Here is a 17557-nt window from a genome sequence, read left to right as displayed (position 1 = left end):
ACCTATTAATTTGCATAGGCTCATCAGAAGGTGGAGGCTGAAATTGTGCTGAAGGTACCATTCTTGGCTTGCGAGGCTCACCACGAGCACGCTCACTATTGCATTCGCGAATGCGAGAGTCCAACTTGATGCACAAGGAAATTAACTCTGGTAATTGCTCAGGAATGTCACGGGTAGCCAGTTCGTCTTTGATCCGATCCGAGAGTCCATGGCAGAAGGCTGCTACCAGGGCTTGGTTATTCCACTGAATCTCTGCGGCTAATGTCTGGAACTGGATGACGTATTGACCCATACTACGGGTACCTTGACGAAGTTGGATAAGATCTGCAGAGGCTGATGTTGCACGACCCGGTTCATCAAAGATGCGTCTAAAGGTTGACACAAATTCGGTATAGTTATTCATCAGGGGGTCAGCACGTTCCCACAGAGGAGACACCCAACTCAAGGCTGATCCAGAGAGCAGTGAAATAATGTAGGCAACCTTGGATCTTGGCGTGGGGAAATTGTGTGGTAAAAACTCAAACTGGATTTCACATTGATTAAGAAACCCGCGACATAGCTTCGGACTGCCATCATATTTGCTGGGCACGGGCAGGTGCAAGCGTGACACTGGAGTCGATGCAGCCGGTGAGGAAGAACCCACAGCACTTGCAGGTGCAGCGGTAACTGGAACTGAAGAAGCAAGCACACTAGGCAGAGATTGTTGTAGTGTATCAAGACGGGATGACATTCCTTGCAGGAACTGGAACATCTGCTGCTGCGCAGCCTCTTGACCATCCAAGCGGGAGACCAGATTTTGTAAGGCCCCTGACCCCACATTCTGAATACCATCCGAGTCCATCGGTCCTGGACTTACTGTCAAGTTCGGTTTGGTTTGTGTCCCCGGAGGGGGCGCTAATGGGTCAGTGGAGGTAGGATGGAAGAAGTGAGGAGGCTGGATTGGATTCCTGCGCATGTGCGCAATGTTGTTTATTAAGCAAAAGGTGAAATAATATGGCAGCAGGAATACTTGAAATAACAAACAATAAATGCAATGGGTATGGTGCAGCGTGGAAGCTGAGAGTCTATGGCAATAACAGTATGGCTGTATAATCAATCAAGGGATCGATATGCTGGTATGGGAACCAGAGATAGTTAGACCGTGGAGCCAGCAGAGATGGTAATAATGGTAGCAAGCCTGGTAGCAAATGCAGGAGACAGGTGTAAAGTTCACAGTGCTGTTGGAAATTACACTGGCAGCTTGCAGGCTGATGCACAGGTGGAGATGATGAGATGCACCTGGAGAGAGAGTCTCTACTGCAAAGGGCTGGAGCACACTGTAGCTGTAAAAGGTATGGAGCCTGGTAACAGATGCAGGGATTGCTGGTGCTTGTGGTTCCACGGTGGTATCGGAACAGGCTGGAAGGCAAACAGGAACACGGGAACTGGAGAGCGGATCCAGACACATGAGTCGCAGTAGTGACACAAAGTCCAGGACAAGGACTGACTCACCCTGCTGCTCCTGATATACCCCTTGGTCTGCAGGCATTGGCTGGAGTGAAAACGAGGAGGTGCGGCCAAGCTCCGGATTGGCTGCCACACTAGTCTGAAGAAAACTGTCATGGCGGCGCCCATGCCGCGGCCCGGCAGGAACGCTGCGTGCTTGTACGCCCGCTGACAACAGGAGCGCTCCCAGGCCCAGGATGACATCCAGAGACATGGAGACTAGCGACAGCAAAACGCAGGGACCCCGGATGGAGACCGCACCGACGGACAGATGCAGCTGTGGTAAGTCGATTCCTGACATCCAGGTTCTGGTACAACTGGCCCCAGCCAGTTTTATTATGCAGAAAATAAAACAAACACTAAAAGAAAATACCTTGCCTGTCCGGCACTAACTAAACACAAGATGTTCCTAACTATCACTAAAACAAAAAACCCACAGAGTTCACCCGTAAGCACTGTATAGCTTACTTGTATCAGGAGCGTGTTTCCCTCACAGAGATCCTGCAGTCTTCCCAGGCAGTCTGCACATCCTAATCAGGCCAGCAGCTCTATAACACACTTAGACAGCTGAAAGACTGATTAGCCTTCTGTGAGGCCAAAGACCCGAACTGGGCCCAATTTCTGGAACTTGCCCCATCTCTCTTTCAGGGCCCTTACCCAGTTTTTCCAACAAACTGAAAAGGTTCTAACAAAACAAAACATATTCCTAGAAGTTTTCATTTTTCTAATACATGTAAGACAAGAACCTGGGACAAACCTACCTGCCCTCAAACACTATCCCAGTGTTCTTGTCACAATATATATATATATATATATGTGTGTATATGGGGTAGACTAACAGCACCAATGTTTACAGTAGATAAGTTTTCACAATATGTCAGCTGATGACCCCCGGAATGACAGTCCCTGTTTGCCACTCCCTGAGGTATAAGGGCGTCCGCTAACTCTTACATAAATCCTGCACTAGTATGAGTGCAGGGTGCAGAGAAGAGGTGGGAAGAAATAGGTAAGATCTAAGCGACCACTGGTGGCAATAAATTCTATGGACTGCGAAAATATCTTAAAAAGATTTTGGGGTTTATTACAGAACAAGAAGTCATAAAATGCAAAAAATAGAGAGTCGCGATTTAACAATAATATCAAGGGCTAAAATTAGTAAGCGATAAAAATCCCTATTTAATAAAACATCAGAGAAGTATTAAAACCAATACATAAAAGTCAATGTGTTCTAGCCAGAACACCTAAAAAAAACGCAATTTACCTTACATAAAATACGGCAAGGAGGGTGGGTTTAAAAAAGGGGATACAAAATTCATATGTGTAAAAGGTATAAAAAGACATGAAAATTCAATACGATCTGTATAAGACAGGAAATAAAGCAAAAACAAGGTGGAAGAAGGAAGGATGGGGGGAAGACAACTATAGATAGTTGCACTGGTAGCAATTAGGATAAAAGTAGCTTAACCTGAGGATATAGTAGTAACAGGATTCATCCAACGCGTTTCGTCTGGTCTGACTTCATCAAGGGGTATTGTGCAAGTGGGACATATCACCTTTATATACTAGTATGGATGAGGAAGTGATTAGCACCTCACTTCCTGTAATTAGTTTCACTCAAAATTAATAAAGACTACGGAGCCTAGAAATACACAATAAATAGTTTTGTGCTAAGCATATTGGACAATACTGGCCATACGCTCTATTCATTGTAAAAAACGAGCGTTTAAAAGTGCTTTAAAAGTTCAAAAATGTTTGTAGATGCGGACTTCGGGTCCGGGATGTCCCGGACGTCACTTCCGCCCCACTTCCGGTATCCGGAATCCTCAATTGCGCATGCGCCGGCTGGCATACAGGGTATTGCGGTGGCCATCTTGGTGGAGTCCATAGTGCACAGACAGTTTCAATAGCTGGGAACAGCTGTCGGCTGCCATGTTTGCACTGATATTTAACATTGGGAAAGCTGGTGCAGCAAAGCAGATACGTCTCCAGGCAGGAAATACATGTAGAATAAAGGGAAAAAACGTCATCAGTAGTCATACTAAACGTTGTTTGTGGACTATAATACCTCCATGTATGCACATCATTACACAGCAGGAGGTTTACACTTAGTTTGAAACTATCATGTGAGCAGTAGATATAAGTTAATTAAGATGTCTGTATCTTATACATAGAATGGGGGAATGCAATGAGCACACAAGAATACATATATAAAAAATGAACATACACCATAGTGGTGGAAATAGGGTCTGGGTATCAGAGATGTGCCTAAACATTCTAGAGTGGTATATATTATAGATCTGGTCGTTATTAGAATATTATGGCTAATAAAGTGAACCTGTCATATATAGAAGAAACAAGGAAAAAAGGGTTTAGATTGATTTCAGAGGTTGCGTAGCCTCCTGATCCTATTGGGTTTACAGCACCCGGTCTTCCTGGGCAGTCTCCTATCCCCGTACTAACTGGGCCAACACTGCTTGGCTTCCAAGATCGAATGAATTTGGGCATATCCAGTGTGGTATGACTGTAATTAGAATCTGGGTTGCCAGAAGTGAATGGTGTCCAGAGATTGAGAATACACTTTTGGGTGCCCCAAAGATCATGGACATAGTAGGAAAGGAAGAAGTCATAAGAAAGGTTTCAGGCAGATAAGATGGTACGCTTACGTTCATAAAAATGGGGCTATTTCATAGTTCTCGTTCAAACCGTCCGGATGGAGAGATCCTATTTCATATATCCAGAACATCTCCCGTTTTGATAGGAGGTTGGAAAGGTCCCCTCCTCTTTCTCCGAGTGTGACCAGTTCTAGGCCCTTGAACGTAAGGTCTTCTGGATTAGAGCCGTGATGTTGCAGGAAGTGTCTTGAGACAGCATGCGTTTGAACCTTGTTTTTAATGTTCCTTACATGTTCCTGTATGCGGAGCTTCAGTTGCCTCTTTGTCTTGCCAATATACTTCATCTTACAGGGACATTCCAAAAGATAGATCACCGAAGAGACATTGCAGTTGATGAAGTGCTTAATTTTATACTTCTTTTTTTCTCCTGTGTTCTTAAATGTCTTCCTGTTTGGATGTACATACCTACAGATGTTGCAATGGCCGCATTTGTAGCAGCCAACACATTTCGGCAAAGATGTTTTTGGTGTTGGCTGGTTTTTTAGCATACTGGGTGCCAGGAGGTAATATAGCCCCATTTTTATGAACGTAAGCGTACCATCTTATCTGCCTGAAACCTTTCTTATGACTTCTTCCTTTCCTACTATGTCCATGATCTTTGGGGCACCCAAAAGTGTATTCTCAATCTCTGGACACGATTCACTTCTGGCAACCCAGATTCTAATTACAGTCATACCACACTGAATATGCCCAAACTCGTTCGATCTTGGAAGCCAAGCAGTGTTGGCCCAGTTAGTACGGGGATAGGAGACTGCCCAGGAAGACCGGGTGCTGTAAACCCTGATAATGTCGATATTATCTTAAAACACAAAGCTATACCACTAGATACACTATTACCATGGAGCCGTTATGGCCGCTAGACTGAATGCACGTGCTACGCACTTTGTACGCTATTTGCGTAGAGTCCTGCACGTGGTACGCACTTGACGTACACACGCCGTGCTGAGTGTACAGAGTACACACAGCGAGTGCACACAATTGATAACCTTTAAACCTTGTTAATGATACAATGTAATTATATGCTTACACTTTAAACCAGGCATGTCCAACCTGCGGCCCTCCAGCTGTTGTGAAACTACATATCCCAGCATGCCCTGACACTGTTTTGCTGTCAGAGAATGCTAAAGCTGTGTCAGGGCATGCTGGGATGTGTAGTTTCTCAACAGCTGGAGGGCCGCAGGTTGGACATGCCTGCTTTAAACCTTTAGCAGCAGAGTACTGCAACAATGTTATACCTTAAACCATGAGTAGCGCTGACGGTACAAAGTACCCGCAGTGCATACACCTTATCAATGCTTATACACCTTATACAGATAAATCTACTTTAAAGCCCATGCAGGAAAGTGAAAACACAACACTGATTTGTAGTTGCAACCACGGGGTTCTAAGGCCTCAGTGGATTAATTCAAAAAGGTAAACAATACAATTTATACACTACAGGCTAACAAGTAAATCTAAACAGAATAATGGCTACAAAGAATGTACATACGTGAGAATATTCACAAGCACAACCCGAGCTGGTCCTCCGCTGGTCATACAGATAGCGTTTAGAGTCTTCTGACTGGCCAGGCAACAATGGTCTTTTTATACACAACATGCATACACAATACAATGGTCACTGTAATCTCATTGTCCATTGGACACAGGGATGTGTCTCTACATTACAGAAAAATTCATAGATGGATTTAAATAGGTGGGCGATGTCTTTCCCTAACAGCTCTTGTGGGTGGTATCCTCTGGATTCCCGCTGCATACATAATATACTGTAAATACAGTTAATATCTATATTCTACTTCTGTACATAACTATACACTGGAACATGCAATCTTTCTCTAACTAACACCGGAATGTTATCCTCAAATTGCCCTACAGCTGGATACTAGACATCACCTTCCAACCTTTATCTGACCCTTGCTATCATGCAAAGGCGAATCTCTCTGTCCAGGAACTGTTTAACCTATTAATATTCGCTGATGCGATCTAGGAGAACGGTGGGTACAAAATGCACTATTTGGGTTAAATATGTAATGTTCTAATAACACGCTACGCGCTCACAAACTCCGCCGTAAATACCCATATCACGCGCATGATCGCCGGAGCGATCCTACGCAAATTGCGGATATGTGCACACACTGAGGACTGAGTGCACATGCAGCGGGCATGCGCATGGGGTTAGTACATGGGGCATGTATTACAATATTTCTCTAACGTCCTAAGTGGATGCTGGGGACTCCGTAAGGACCATGGGGAATAGCGGCTCCGCAGGAGACTGGGCACATCTAAAGAAAGCTTTAGGACTATCTGGTGTGCACTGGCTCCTCCCCCTATGACCCTCCTCCAAGCCTCAGTTAGATCTCTGTGCCCGAACGAGAAGGGTGCACACTAGGGGCTCTCCTGAGCTTCTTAGTGAAAGTTTTAGTTTAGGTTTTTTATTTTCAGTGAGACCTGCTGGCAACAGGCTCATTGCATCGAGGGACTAAGGGGAGAAGAAGCGAACTCACCTGCATGCAGAGTGGATTGGGCTTCTTAGGCTACTGGACATTAGGTCCAGAGGGACGATCACAGGCCCAGCTTGGATGGGTCCCAGAGCCGCGCCGCCGGCCCCCTTACAGAGCCAGAAGGCAGAAGAGGTCCGGAAAATCGGCGGCAGAAGACGTCCTGTCTTCAACAAGGTAACGCACAGCACTGCAGCTGTGCGCCATTGCTCTCAGCACACTTCACACTCCGGTCACTGAGGGTGCAGGGCGCTGGGGGGGGGCGCCCTGAGACGCAATAATAAACACCTTGGATGGCAAAAAATGCATCACATATAGCTTCTGGGCTATATGGATGCATTTAACCCCTGCCAAAATACATAAAAAAACGGGAGATAAGGCCGCCGATAAGGGGGCGGAGCCTATCTCCTCAGCACACTGGCGCCATTTTCCCTCACAGCTCCGTTGGAGGGAAGCTCCCTGGCTCTCCCCTGCAGTCACTACACTACAGAAAGGGTTAAAAAAGAGAGGGGGGCACAAATTAGGCGCAGTATTAACTATACAGCAGCTATAAGCGGAAAAACACTTATATAAGGTTATCCCTGTATATATATATATAGCGCTCTGGTGTGTGCTGGCAAACTCTCCCTCTGTCTCCCCAAAGGGCTAGTGGGGTCCTGTCCTCTATCAGAGCATTCCCTGTGTGTGTGCTGTATGTCGGTACTTTTGTGTCGACATGTATGAGGAGAAAAATGATGTGGAGACGGAGCAGATTGCCTGTAATAGTGATGTCACCCCCTAGGGGGTCGACACCTGAGTGGATGAACTGTTGGAAGAAATTACGTGACAGTGTCAGCTCTGTATAAAAGACAGTGGTTGACATGAGACAGCCGGCTACTCAGCTTGTGTTTGTCCAGACGTCTCATAGGCCGTCAGGGGCTCTAAAGCGCCCGTTACCTCAGATGGCAGATATAGACGCCGACACGGATACTGACTCCAGTGTCGACGGTGAAGAGACAAATGTGACTTCCAGTAGGGCCACACGTTACATGATTGAGGCAATGAAAAATGTTTTACACATTTCTGATAATACGAGTACCACCAAAAAGGGGTATTATGTTCGGTGAGGAAAAACTACCTAAAGTTTTCCTGAATCTGAGAAATTAAATGAGGTGTGTGATGATGCGTGGGTTTCCCCCGATAACAACTGATAATTTCTAAAATGTTATTGGCATTATATCCTTTCCCGCCAGAGGTTAGGGTGCATTGGGAAACACCCCCTAGGGTGGATAAAGCGCTCACACGCTTGTAAGGGCTCTATCCTCTCCTGAGATGGCCGCCCTTAAGGATCCTGCTGATAGAAAGCAGGAGGGTATCCTAAAATGTATTTACACACATACTGGTGTTATACTGCGACCAGCAATCGCCTCAGCCTGGATGTGCAGTGCTGGGTTGGCGTGGTCGGATTCCCTGACTGAAAATATTGATACCCTAGATAGGGACAGTATATTTTTGCCTATAGAGCATTTGAAAGATGCATTTCTATATATGCGTGATGCACAGCGGAATATTTGCCGACTGGCATCAAGTCTAAGTGCGTTGTCCATTTCTACCAGTAGAGGGTTATGGACACGTCAGTGGTCAGGTGATGCGTATTCCAAACGGCATTTGGAAGTATTGCCTTATTAAGGGGAGGAGTTATTTGGGGTCGGTCTTTCAGACCTGGTGGCCACGGCAACAGCTGGGAAATCCACGTTTGTACCCCAGGTCGCCTCTCAACATGAGAAGACGCCGTATTATCAGGCGCAGTCTTTTCGTGGATAAGCGGGCAAAAGGTTCCTCATTTCTGCCCCGTGACAGAGGGAGAGGAAAAAGGCTGCAGAAATCAGCCAGTTCCCAGGAACAGAAACCCTCTCCCGCCTCTGCCAAGCCCTCAGTATACGCTGGGGCTTTACAAGCAGAATCAGGCACGGTGGGGGGCCCGTCTCAATGAATTTCAGCGCGCAGTGGGCTCACTCGCAAGTAGACCCCTGGATCCTTCAGGTGATATCTCAGGGGTACAAATTAGAATTCGAGACGTCTCCCCCTCGCCGTTTCCTAAAGTCGGCTTTACCGATGTCTCCTTCTGACAGGGAGAAGGCATTCACAAGCTGTATTCCCAGCAGGTGATAATCAAGATACCCCTCCTGCAACAGGGAACGGGGTATTATTCCACACTGTTGTGGTACCGAAGCCGGACGGCTCGGTGAGACCGATTCTAAATCTAAAATCTTTGAACACTTACATACAGAGGTTCAAATTCAAGATTGAGTCACTCAGAGCAGTGATAACGAACCTGGAAGAAGGGGACTACATGATGTCTCGGGACATCAAGGATGCTTACCTTCATGTCAAAATTTACCCTTCTCACCAAGGGTACCTCAGGTTTATGGTACAGAACTGTCACTATCAGTTCAGACGCTGCCGTATGGATGGTCCACGGCACCCCGGGTCTTTACCAAGGTAATGGCCGAAATGATGATATTCCTTCAAAGGAAGGGAATTTTAGTTATCCCTTACTTGGACGATTCCCTGATAAGGGTAAGATCCAGGGAACAGTTGGAGGTCGGTGTAGCACTATCTCAGGTAGTGTTGCTGCAGCACGGTTGGATTCTCAATATTCCAAAATCGCAGCTGGTTCCGACGACTTGTCTTCTGTTCCTAGGGATGATCCTGGACACAGTCCAGAAAAAGGTGTTTCTCCCGGAGGAGAAAGCCAGGGAGTTATCCGAGCTAGTCAGGAACCTCCTAAAACCGAGCCAAGTCTCAGTGCATCAATGCACAAGGGTTCTGGGTAAAATGGTGGCTTCCTACGAAGCAATCCCATTCGGCAGATTCCACGCAAGAACTTTCCAGTGGGACCTGCTGGACAAATGGTCCGGGTCGCATCTTCAGATGCATCAGCGGATAACCCTGTCACCAAGGACAAGGGTGTCCCTCCTGTGGTGGTTGCAGAGTGCTCATCTTCTAGAGGGCCGCAGATTCGGCATTCAGGACTGGGTCCTGGTAACCACGGATGCCAGCCTGCGAGGCTGGGGAGCAGTCACACAGGGAAGGAATATCCAGGACTTATGGTCAAGCCTGGAGACATCACTTCACATAAATATCCTGAAGCTAAGGGACATTTACAATGCTCTAAGCTTAGCAAGACCTCTGCTTCAAGGTCAGCCGGTGTTGATCCAGTCGGACAACATCACGGCAGTCACCCACGTAAACAGACAGGGTGGCACAAGAAGCAGGAGGGCAATGGCAGAAGCTGCAAGGATTCTTCGCTGGGCGGAAAATCATGTGATAGCACTGTCAGCAGTATTCATTCCGGGAGTGGACAACTGGGAAGCAGACTTCCTCAGCACGACCTCCACCCGGGAGAGTGGGGACTTCACCCAGAAGTCTTCCACATGATTATAAACCGTTGGGAAAAACTCGACAGGTATTGCGCCAGGTCCAGGGACCCTCAGGCAATAGCTGTAGACGCTCTGGTAACACCGTGGGTGTACCAGTCAGGGTATGTGTTCCCTCCTCTGCCTCTCATACCCAAGGTACTGAGATTGATAAGATGGAGAGGAGTAAGCACTATATTCGTGGTTCCGGATTGGCCAAGAAGGATTTGGTAACCGGAACTTCAAGAGATGCTCACGGAGGATCCGTGGCCTCTACTTCTAAGAAGGGACCTGCTCCAGCAAGGACCCTGTCTGTTCCAAGACTTACCGCGGCTGCGTTTGACGGCATGGCGGTTGAACGCCGGATCCTGAAGGAAAAAAGGCATTCCGTATGAAGTCATCCCTATCCTGATCAAAGCCAGGAAGGATGTAACCGCAAAAACATTATCACCGCAATTGGCAAAAATATGTTGCGGGGTGCGAGGCCAGTAAGGCCCGACGGTGGAAATTCAACTGGGTCGATTCCTACATTTCCTGCAAACAGGAGTGTCTATGGGCCTGAAATTGGGGTCCATTAAGGTTCAAATTTCGGCCCTGTCAATTTTCTTCCAAAAAGAACTAGCTTCAGTCCCTGAAGTTCAGACGTTTGTAAAAGGGGTACTGCATATACAGCCTCCTTTTGTGCCTCCAGTGGCACTTTGGGATCTCAATGTAGTTTTGGGTTCCAAAAGTCACATTGGTTTGAACCACTTAAATCTGTGGAGTTAAAATATCTCACATGGAAAGTGGTCATGCTGTTGGCCCTGGCCTGGGCCAGGCGCGTGTCAGAATTGGCGGCTTTATCCTGAAAAAGCCCTTATCTGATGTTCCATTCGGACAGGGCGGAATTAAGGACTCGTCCTCAGTTTCTCCCTAAGGTGGTTTCAGCGTTTCACCTGAACCAACCTATTTGTGGTGCCTGCGGCTACTAGGGACTTGGAGGACTCCAAGTTGCTAGACGTTGTCAGGGCCCTGAAAATATATGTTTCCAGGAGGGCTGGAGTCAGGAAATCTGACTCGCTGTTTATCCTGTATGCACCCAACAAGCTGGGTGCTCCTGCTTCTAAGCAGACTATTGCTCGCTGGATTTGTAGTACAATTCAGCTTGCACATTCTGTGGCAGGCCTGCCACAGCCAAAAATCTGTAAATGCCCACTCCACAAGGAAGGTGGGCTCATCTTGGGCGGCTGCCCGAGGGGTCTCGGCTTTACAACTTTGCCGAGCAGCTACTTGGTCAGGAGCAGATGCGTTTGTAAAATTATACAAAATTGATATCCTGGCTGAGGAGGACCTGGAGTTCTCTCATTTGGTGCTGCAGAGTCATCCGCACTCTCCCGCCCGTTTGGGAGCTTTGGTATAATCCCCATGGTCCTTACGGAGTCCCCAGCATCCACTTAGGACGTTAGAGAAAATAAGAATTTACTTACCGATAATTCTATTTCTCATAGTCCGTAGTGGATGCTGGGCGCCCATCCCAAGTGCGGATTGTCTGCAATACTTGTACATAGTTATTGTTACAAAAATCGGGTTATTATTGTTGTGAGCCATCTTTCAGAGGCTCCTCTGTTATCATGCTGTTAACTGGGTTCAGATCACAGGTTATACGGTGTGATTGGTGTGGCTGGTATGAGTCTTACCCGGGATTCAAAATCCTTCCTTATTGTGTACGCTCGTCCGGGCACAGTATCCTAACTGAGGCTTGGAGGAGGGTCATAGGGGGAGGAGCCAGTGCACACCAGATAGTCCTAAAGCTTTCTTTAGATGTGCCCAGTCTCCTGTGGAGCCGCTATTCCCCATGGTCCTTACGGAGTCCCCAGCATCCACTACGGACTATGAGAAATAGAATTATCGGTAAGTAAATTCTTATTTTTTTGACTTTAACAGTCCACCCTTTGGCAGTCAACAATAACTGCCACTATCTAAACAGAAAAATATACAATACATATCTACAAATGATTGGGTGGTAGGAGGAGAGGTATAGGTGGGAAAATGTATGACGTAGTGAGAAAGTGAAAGCATGTATGTATGAAGTTCATGTCTGAGGGGCATGTATCATTGTGCCGTACATGTTCTAGGTAAGCTTCGAGGTATTGCGAAGTATACATTAAATCCTTCTTATCCCATATTAAGGGTCTGTAAGTGGGCCAACAAACACTACCGAGCTCTTTTCGGCTTCTTGTTCCAACAAATGGGGTGCACATTTAGTTGATGATACATGGAGGAGGAACATATGTGAATGCTACTATGTGGATATCACCTGTCGACTATGTGTGATACTACCTGAAGAGTGTAGAGATGAAGATAAGACACGTATCACAAATACATTCACATAACATTTGTGCAATCGTCCTTGGGTGTTGATTGAAGTCTTGTCCGGATGGGTGTATCTTTGCTGTGAATATCCATTAAAGTCTTTTGAGTGTCCATTAAAGTCTTTAGAGTGTCCATTCAAGTATTTTCCGGATGGATGTATCTTTGATTTAAGTGTTCATCAAAAGTCTTTTATGGATGGATGTATTTTCGCTGAGGGAAAACAAAGGAGAAACGGGTGAAAGAAACGGACCGTGGAATCACGTCTTATTACAACATTGTCTCTATTGATGGGTCATAAATTAAATCAGTTGTTGTAACAATGCCCCCGTTCCTTAAACTCATCACTTTGGTACTATGCTTGCACTGCATCAAAACTCAAACACACCTAAATATCAAACCAATCATTATGACAACTCCCAGGATACAAAGGAGAAACTTTCCTACACTCACGATAACATTTTGAGCCCATTCTGCTAAATCTGAGAACCAATTGCGTGGGTTCAACCATGAGACCCAGCCGGTCAGTTCATTACTCACAGCAGTCAGGGTAAGGTTGTGTCTCCTTCGGAACTCCCACTTCAACTGTAAGATATCGTCCATCTTTTGATCTATGACCTCGGTTGGGTCATCAGTGCTGTTTGTGATGTACGTGCAGCACTTCACACCATACTGAGTTGCTAGGGTGACACAGTACCCGCCTGTCACCGCTGTGATGTAATTGAGAACCATCCTGTGCTGGATTAGTTCCGTTTTGTAAGCTTGCAACTCCCTCCCAGTATACCTGAAGGTGTCATCATACATCTTGGTGATATTATCTAACAGGTTCGCTAGCGCATGAATATACCTATAATTTATAATTCCTCTGGCGGTACGGGTGATATCTAACGCGAGTAGGAATTGAATCCCGGTGGATTCATGGATCAAATCAGAGGCCGCGTGCTCTGTCCTATCTATAAAGTGTCTCTTAACGATGTGTTCATAGTGAGTGTGAGTGTAAGGAGCTTGAGCATTGCGGTGAACGTCTTTCATCTTATTATGGGTAATGATCATTACTTCTGGCAACACTCTTCCAATGTAACACAATCCCTCTGAGTTTGGGGCAAGCCACTTATACACCTTCCTCCCGCATATGAAATATGCATCATCGGGGAGAACATATGGGACAGAATATGACATTACCATATTGCAAACCTTCCAGGTGAAAAATCCTATCCCTAACTCTCTCATCTGTTTGGTACACGTATCAGGCTGTATGATATGCGCACAGTAACCTGGAGATACTTCTCCAACCCGCATGGTCCTACTTCCTAGAGTATACCTGTACTGAAAATACCTCCCACCGTCGGCTATTTGGCGTATAAGTACAGGGTCTACGGGCATTCTGTCAGCTCTGAGTGAAAATGCCATGGTTTGGTTATTCCATGTTACTTCCCAATTTCCCGGCTTTCGGGGATTGGAAATGTTGAAACATACTAAGGACCTATCCACACGATATTGGTGGAGCTTCAGACTAGGGGGCCTAGAAATATTAAATTTCTTGTCCACCGGTCTCCCACCCCGTAATTCAAGTACCTCATCAGTGGCGTAAGTTCGTCCCAGTTGCCCGGAGGCAAGATAAATATTGGTGCCCCCCTATTTATTATATTAAGATAAATATATGTATGTAGATGTGCATGTGTGTGTATATATATATATATATATATATATATAAACACACAAGCTCGCGCACGTGCGTGTGTGTGTGTGTGTGTGTGTGTGTGTGTGTGGAGTGTTCTGAAAAAAATGTATATACTGTATTTATACATTTAATTGTCCTTTATTTTAAATCACACGTTTCTTAGCAGTCATACCCAGGATTAGAACCCTTGACCTGTTACACTAACACAGGTATTCCCAACCACGTTCCTCAAGTCACACCAATAGTGCAGGTTTTAGTAATATCCAGGCTGCAGCACAGATGGTTAAATCAAAATAACTGAGCTACTAATTAAGTCATCTGTGCTGAAGCCTGGATATCACTAAAACCTGCACTGTTGGTGTGACTCGAGGACCGTGGTTGGGAATGCCTGCACTAACAGCAGACATTTTACTGATGGAGTTATTTGCTCCTGTAGAGGAAACATGAGAATTCTAAGTATATGAAGTTACGTGTAATTGTCAGAGAAGTATCTTCATACAGTTAAAATTCTCATATTTCATATACAGGAGCAAACAGCTTCATCAGTAAGGTGTCTGCTCCCAGTGTAATAGGTTGTGGTTTCTAATACTGGGTGTGACACTTGTAAAATGTGTATATTCAGTATAATAAAGAGGGTGTGATTTGTAAGGTGCAGGGACCAGTGAGGAAGTCGGCCACAGAATGGGAGCAGAGGTGCCCCCCTTCAGAGCAGGAGCCAGGCGGCAGATGACTCCGTTGCCTCCCAGAGTTCTGCCTCTGTACCTCATCTATGGTTAAAGGAAACGGTACTAGTCCTGACTTGCTCTGACCTTGAGGTACTTGTGAGCACACCCAGCATTCCGTTTGGTTTAATACCTTACCCACTAATGAGTGATAGTCACTCAATGGATGACGGTCCATGTTGATATTAAGGCTGGACTGACATCTCTGGATGCACCCGTCCTCAACTATGTTTTCACAATTTCTACAGATACAATTTTCTTCAGCCAATAACCCTTCACAGTGTCTCCTAGTTTCTTGACTATCAGATCATTTTCTGATACTCGCCTTTGCTCGTGAATGTGTTGCTCTTGGAATTCTACAAATCCGTCCTTGTCATCAGAACCCATTCCAGATCCTTTTTCGACCTCTCTGGTACTCTCACCGAAACAGACTGCTCTGGTCAAAAACAGGGTCAACAGGAAAACCCGGAACACAGCCTCTTGGGGTAAGTCCATCTTGTTAAGGGGGGGAGAAAGGAAACAAGGAGGGGGAGGAAAGGAGTGTAATGGGAGATGGAGAAAATAATAAAAAGGAAAAAGAAAGCTGGTACGACAACCGCCTCTGGTCTTGTTATTCTCCTTGCTCAGGTGCCGCCTCAATCTTCCCGGAACAGACACTCCAGCGATACGATGTTCTCTGCAGTCTGTTCTTTGTCACGGGCTTTCTCGGGGTCAGTGACCTTCTTACAGTGGGATGAGTGGACCCAAGTCTCTCTCTCGGCAACCTTCAATGCTGTCGTGCTGGTCAGTAAGACTTGGTACGGTCCTTCCCATCTGTCAATAAGGCAACCTGAGCGTAAAACATTCCGAATCATTACATAATCTCCAGGTTCAATGTCATGACAATTACTGTTTGGTAGGTCAGGAATCACCAGCTTTAAGTTTCGGTTTTGGTTCCTCAACTGCCGACTCATCTTAACCATATATCTTACAGTCACCTCATTATTGCATTTCAAATCATCCTGGGGGTCAATCATTACATGGGATTGTCGACCAAAAAGAATCTCAAAGGGTGATAGGTTAAGGGGGGACCTGGGAGTGGTTCTGATGCTGTACAATACAAAGTGGCAAAGCTTCTGGCCACAACAATCCTGTTTCAGCCATCACTTTGCTTAACTTGTTCTTAATAGTGCTGTTTACTCTTTCCACCTTCGCACTCGCCTGTGGGCAGTACGGAGTATGCAGCTTACTATTAATTCCTATCAATTTGCACATTACCTGAAAGACTTCACCTGTAAAATGGGTACCCCTATCACTTTCAATTATCTTAGGGATACCATATCTGCACACAAATTCCTGCACAATTTTCTTTGCAGTAAATGTAACAGTATTTGTGGCAGCCGGGAACGCTTCTACCCAATTTGAAAACACATCAATACAAACCAACACATATTTTAAATTTCTGCAGGGTGGCAATTGTATGAAATCAATTTGTATTACCTGAAAAGGCTGTCTGTTGGCGGGATATGGGATGGTTCTGTTGGTATTGACTTTCCAATATTCTTCCTCAAGCAGATAAGACATGTCATTGCTCTCTTAACCGCATGAGAAGAGAATCCTGGCGCACACCAGTAGGCTCTTACCAGCTTACACATACCCTCTTTGCCCAGATGAGGCAGACCGTGTGCCGCCTCAGCTAAACTTGGAAGATATGCTCTGGGGGCTACTGGCTTACCCTGTCCATCTGTCCAGAGTCCTGAGGACTCCTGGCCATACCCATTTGACCTCCAGACTGCCTTTTCCTGTGGAGATCACAAATTTTGCATTTCACTTAATTTTTGTGTGTTGACGGTATTGAATACCATCAGTTGTGTGATCTCTGTCTGTATGGGGGTGCTGGCTGCTGATTTAGCAGCTTCGTCTGCCCGGCTGTTACCAAGTGACACTTGGTCTTGGCTGTAAGTGTGGGCTTTGCACTTGATAACAGCCACTCTGTCAGGTTCCTGTATCGCTGCTAGGAGTCTTTTTATATGGGATGCATGCGCTACAGGTGTGCCAGCTGCCGTCATGAAATTTCTGAGGCGCCATAGGGCCCCGAAATCATGCACTACTCCAAAGGCATACCTAGAATCTGTGTAGATATTGGCTGACTTACCCTTAGCCAATTCACACGCTCTGGTTAGGGCAACTAGCTCAGCAACTTGTGCTGAGTGCGGTGGGCCCAGGGGTTCAGCTTCTATGATACCTCTGTCATCTACGACTGCGTATCCAGTACACAAGTCTCCCAAGTCCGTCTGTCTGTGGCAACTACCGTCAGTGTAAAAAGTAAAATCTACGCCTTCCAGTGGGTTGTCACTAATGTCAGGTCTTGCAGTGAAAGTTTGGTTCAGATATTCCATACAATCATGTGTGTCAGTGTCTGTACAAACTCCTCCTTCACCATCATTCTCGTTCTCCACCCTTTGTGCCTGTCCAGGCACACCTGCTAAATAAGTTGCAGGATTTAGTGCGCTGCATCTCTTTACGGTGATGTTTACAGGTGCCATTAGTGCTAACTCCCACCTTGTAAACCGTGCTGATGAGACATGTCTGGTTTGGGCAGGATTCAGTAAGGCTGACACCGCATGAGGTGTATGAACGGTCAGGTTGTGTCCCAACACTACGTCTTCGCTCTTACTCACTAACAAAGCTATCGCTGCAACACTTCGCAAGCATGTGGGGAGAGACCGCGCTACGGTGTCCAATTGTGCACTGTAGTAAGCTACCGGCCTGCTGG

General features: G+C 46.1%; 2 pseudogenes; one reads left to right on the top strand and one right to left on the bottom strand.

Annotated features, from left to right (window-relative positions):
• Positions 1–3896: 3896 nt before the first annotated feature.
• Positions 3897–4014, bottom strand: LOC134968367 (5S ribosomal RNA; annotated as a pseudogene).
• An 805-nt stretch (positions 4015–4819) lies between these two features.
• On the top strand, positions 4820–4937 carry LOC134968293 (5S ribosomal RNA; annotated as a pseudogene).
• The last annotated feature ends 12620 nt before the right edge of the window (positions 4938–17557 follow it).

Source organism: Pseudophryne corroboree, chromosome 10 (assembly GCF_028390025.1).
Source record: "Pseudophryne corroboree isolate aPseCor3 chromosome 10, aPseCor3.hap2, whole genome shotgun sequence".
NCBI lineage: Eukaryota > Metazoa > Chordata > Amphibia > Anura > Myobatrachidae > Pseudophryne > Pseudophryne corroboree.
Note: the sequence above shows the minus strand (reverse complement) of the source record. Positions and strands in the feature narration are given on the sequence as shown.